The sequence below is a fragment of the Notamacropus eugenii genome, chromosome 1, assembly GCF_028372415.1.
Source record: "Notamacropus eugenii isolate mMacEug1 chromosome 1, mMacEug1.pri_v2, whole genome shotgun sequence".
In the NCBI taxonomy this organism is placed as follows: domain Eukaryota; kingdom Metazoa; phylum Chordata; class Mammalia; order Diprotodontia; family Macropodidae; genus Notamacropus; species Notamacropus eugenii.
In genome coordinates, this window is record NC_092872.1 from 78,519,854 (window position 1) to 78,525,252 (window position 5,399).

The 5,399-nt window shown below is 36.6% G+C and overlaps 1 pseudogene; it reads right to left on the bottom strand.

The window, feature by feature from the left end:
• Nucleotides 1-3,480: 3,480 nt before the first annotated feature.
• LOC140523308 (alpha-aminoadipic semialdehyde dehydrogenase pseudogene) lies at nucleotides 3,481-5,125 on the bottom strand (annotated as a pseudogene).
• Nucleotides 5,126-5,399: the final 274 nt, after the last annotated feature.

Below are 5,399 nucleotides of genomic sequence, written 5' to 3' on the forward strand. Positions count from 1 at the left end.
GAACCTAGCAAAGCTAATTTTTTCCCCCATCTGTTTGCAGTTTGCTCCAGTTTTTCCTTTAGGAAGGAAGGGATTGTGTAAACCTTTGTAAAAACATCTACTGCCTCACAGGCTTCCTGTTTTTGAAGACATACGGACCAAGGAAATAGCCCCTATCTTGATTCCAGGCATCTGGAAGTGTGAGCAACAGGTAGGAGGCAGGCCTGACATAGCTGGAGAAACAATATGTGAACCTATGAAGTTCTTTTAAACCATACCCTCTGAGAGAACAGTTCCTGAGTATCCACCCCCACCCAGTATATCCTTGCAGGGCCAGCCCCAAAGCATTTGAGTAATATCTAAGGAAATGAGAGAGTAGTCAACAAAATACTTTTTAAAATGTCTTTTTGACATCTTTTATTTTTATATCACAGTCATTTCTGGATGTATTCTTCCTGCTTCTTCCCTCCCCCCTACTTCTACTGAGTCTTCTCAGTTAAGCAAAACCAACTGACACAATGAATGAATCTGATAGCGTATGGAATATTCAACACCAGTAGTTTCCTCACTTCTCTACTGTGTGGAGGAAGGTGCTTTCTCATTTTTTATTCCCGTAACTGGTTATTACAATTGATAAGCATTTGATTTCACTTTTCTAGTCATTGTGTATATGTTATTCTATTGGTTTTACAACATCCTCTTTTTCTTTTCTACTTTTTATATGAAAATGTGCTCTTTTTTGTGTTTGTTAAATTCATTCTTCATCAATTCCTGCAACACTTGTCATGTTTCTCTGAATTACTCATATTTGCGATTTACAGTACAATAACATTGCATTACATTCATAGACAATAATTTGTTCAGCCATTCCCCCCAATCAATAAAAATCCACTTTGTTTCTAGTTTTTGCACAAATGCATCTAAAATCTACTCTATATATCTTTACCTGGCCTTTCAAGATAATTTTTATTCCTTTAATATCAGCAGCATTTACAAGAAAAGAATGATAGAATCATGGCATCCCACTTGGAAGGGATCTCAGAGGTAATTTGGACCAATTTCTATTCAAATCATGATTCACATCCAAACATTTTTGACAGGGAATCATCCCCTTGTGATAAAGAGGTTGAAATTATTGTCTCAAGTGAGGTTTTTGCAACATTTCTACACTCACAAAATCATAGAATTTTAGAGTTTGGAGGAATTTTTAGAGGCCATCTATTCTAACCTATATGTCCATTCTATTTATCCATGTTCACCTTGTCTCCTCAGGGCCCTAGAATCTTAGAGTTGAAGGAGATCTAAGAGGTTATATAGCCCAGACTGCTGCCCATGCATGAATTATTTCCATAGTGTCTCTGATAGTGGGTTATTCAATCTCTGCTTAAACACTTCCAGTGATGGGGGAAACTCCACATCCTAAGGCATTCCTTCAGTGGTGGATAGTTTTAATTATTATCAGATTCTTTATATAGAACTAAAAATCTACTTCCTTTTAACTTCTACCCACTGGTTTTGGTTTTGCCCTAACTGAGCTGCACAGAATGAGTCTGTTTCCTTTTTCTTCTCAGCAGCTCTTCAGTTGTTTGAAAAGAGCAATAATTTTCTGGCTAGGATTCTCTTTTCCAAGTTAAACAGTTCTATTTTTTTTAACCCTGGGCAATAAAGAAGTGCATATCTTTGAAATTTTTTTGTTTTTGTTCTGAATTTGACTAACATCAAAAAAAGAGAGAATATTGCCATACCAAAAAAAAAAAAAGAATAGAGAAAAGGATTATTATACACAAAACCAGGAATCACTATTGCATACAGATTGATTTTTTAAAAATATGTAATAAAGTCAATGTTACTTTCAAAGTTGTCCTATTTATCTGTGTTTCCTTCTGTACTTTTTGTTATACTCTGTACATTAAGAAATGCTTCAATTATCTTTTTTCTTTCTTTTATCCTTTTTGGGGGCAATACTATCAATAGTTCCCCTCTCATCTGAAGTCTTCTTCCCAATTAAAAAAAATTCCTTGTAACTAAAACAAAACCAAAACAAAGCAAAATCCATGATTCTTGTAACTATAACCTTGATTCCTAGCCAAGCCCAGAATATTTTGTATGAGACTCTTCTGATAGGTAGAGAGAATGCTGACACGACATTGCTTTACCCTGTGAGAGGAGGAGTTGGTTTGAGAGCTTTAGAGAGAAGAGATTTTCTTATTTTTTTAAAGAGAAAATATTTAATTATTTATTATTGCTAGGAAATTCATTCTAGAAAGAAAGTATTTTAAGTTAGTTATATGATATTATCTTAGTGTCCCAAATTGGAACTTTATCTGTCTCTTAAAAAATACTTGAAATTAGCACTGTACAAAAGAGGCCACAGCAATTCAAGTCATAAGGCATTCCAGGAACATAAGCAATATATCTCATTGAGAAGTTACTGGTAAAAACAGCAATTAAAAATGTAAGCAACTTCAAACCCCAGTACAGATACCATCTGTTTTAGGCACAACAGTTTGAAAAACCACTGTACACTGCACAAAAGAATATGAGAGGCCAAACTTTAAACAAGAATTATACACAATTATTTAGAAAAATCATCTGAATGCTGCTTATCTTCCTATAGAAAAAACTCTTAAGTCCAACTTGATCAAGGTTACTTGCCTAAGATGACCTGAAAATGTGCATGCCTGATTGAAATATAAAATATTAGTATTATCATGATATTTTTAGAACCTTTCATATAACTATTGTTAGCATTTACAGTTACACTCTAACGTATAGGAACTTATATTGGAATCCTTAATCATATGGAATCTCAATTAGTTTCAGTTATAAAAAGTGAAAAACCTGGTGATCAAAATAGATTTTCTTTATAAAATTTACAGAAGTTTTATTTCAGTGATATTCTGCCCTGATTGTAAACTTGAAGGGGAGGAATTATGTTGGGCCTATATTGTAGAAATCTACTTTATATTAGAAATCCATGGATCCACATGACTTCAAGACTAAATTGATGATCATCACAGTGATCTGTGATGAGACCTATATATACCTCTAAATCTGCATGTAGTAATATTTATTTCATATTATCAACAGTACCCATCACAATACTTCTAAAAATCTAAGCCACCATGGTATAACACTTGTCAATACAATAGAGGAGACTTTCACCATCAATTTCCTGTTTACAAGATTCTTTGATAAAAATGGTAAGTTTTCACTCGAAGTGACAGGAATGACTATAGAAATAGGCAGGTTAAAAAATCTGTTTTATCTAAGGTCTCTTATCAGAAACATGGTTATCACTTCCCCCTGTCCTGCAAATATTGTTCAAGTTTATTAACACTTATTTTCTTTTCAGAACGGATTAGTCAGATTTTCACTTTTCTTAGGCAAATGAATGTGCTGATTTTAAATCCAAGATTTGCCTTTAAAAAAGAAAATGGGAATTATGAGCAATTCCAATCCATTCTTCAATAAATAAATGCCTTCTGTTTCTTTTGCAACTTTATTTTCCACTTTCAAATAACAAAAAGAGGCCCATGATTTGTTATCATCTTAAAAAGGTAAGTGTGGAGGTCATATAAACCCAAAACATTGTTACTGAAACTTGATTCCTTGTGCCAGAGGAAGGTCTTTACTGTAGTTGATGGTGCAGGTAGATAGTCTCATATATTACTTCCATGAATCACTTCCCAATTCTCTGCCACCACCAGTATGCTTCTCACCTCCAAATGCACCTCTAATCTCAGCACCACTTGTGGGAATATTGACATTTATAATGCCACAATCTGATCTTTTAAGGCCCAAGCCATTGAAAGATTCTACCCAAATCCTTTGTGAAGATACTACTTGAATGACCCTGTTTTACTTCATTATTCCATGTATAGACCTCTTCTTCATTCTTGAATTTTAAACATAAAGGATAGGAGGAAATGTCTTTCTGTGCACAACGGACACATCATGATCAAGACCAGTCACAATTGTTGGCTCTACGTAATTTCCAGGGCGATCTGTAGTCTTCCCACCATAAACCACCATGCCACCTTGCTTTTTGGCATCTTCCACTGCACCAAGGAACATGTTTACTGCCTGTTTGGTGAGGAGGGGCCCATAGAGAACATTAGAGTCCCATGGATTTCCAATACGAATTTGTGGATATGCTTTTTTAAGCTTGCCCACAACTTCATCATGGATGCTTTCATGCAAAAACAATTGTCTAGCAGTTGTACATCTTTGGCCCGCTGTCCCCACAGCTGCAAAAAGAGTCAAAGGAACAACTAAATTGAGGTCTGCATCTCCAGAAACAATAATAGCATTGTTTCCTCCGAGCTCTAACAAACTTCTCCCAAACCTCTCCTGTACCATGAATGACACCTGTTTTCCCACTTGGGTGCTTCCTGTGAAGGGCAGCAGATCTACCTGGTCATCTTTGGCCATTGCTATGACAATATCAGCACCACCACATGTCATGGAATAGACTGCACCAAGTAAATTGTTGTCTTTCAAAACTTTGGCTACTATCTCTGTGACAGCTACACTAATGAGTGTACATTAGCTACACTAATGTTGGTGCTCCTTTCCAGAGGCAGACATTCCCACAAATCAGAGCAATGCCATTATTCCAGCCATACACAGCTACTGGGAAGTTGAATGTAGTGATAATTCCGACTAAGCCCAAAGGATTCCACTGTTCAATGAGGGCATGGCCAGGTCTTTCTGAAGGCAAGATGGGTCCTCCAGTCATTCATGATAAACCAACAGCATAGTTGCAGATATCCACATACTCCTGAACTTCTCCAATACCTTCCACTAAGATTTTTCACATCTCCAAAGATACCAAGTTTCCTAAGATTTGGATCTTCTGCTGCAAGTCTTCCCCAATCTTTCTTGCTATTTCTCCTTGTTTAGGGGCTGGAATATCTGCCCATATTTTCCAGGTTTCTTTGGCTTTCTTTAGTGTTTCTTCATAATCTGCCAGAGTGGCCTGATGGACTCTTGCTATAGGCTCATTGTTAGCTGAGCGGTAGCTTGTAACAACCTCTCCTCTTCCGCGCCAGGCCCCATTATATATGCTTTCATTTTCTTCTTTCAGTCCTAGATCTTTCAACCAGGAATACTGGGGCTGATGGATCAGCAAAGTAGACATAAGGGCAGCAGATTTGTGGCAGTACCTTAAGATCTTTCTCCGTCTTAGGATGATTTTCCCAAGATTTTCTTTTTTGAAAGAGATATTTGTTATGCCAGACTCTCTTAGGGACCAAGTCCAGGCAAATGAAGAAAGAGACATATTTTGGAAGTGGCAGACATGTAGGAGAAGCTGGCTCCTTCCAATCTACCTTCCTAGAGACTTAGAGAATTATCCCTTGGGTGAGATTGGGACTTCTTTTTCTTAGCTTAAGGTGAGATACCTTGTTTCCAGCAGC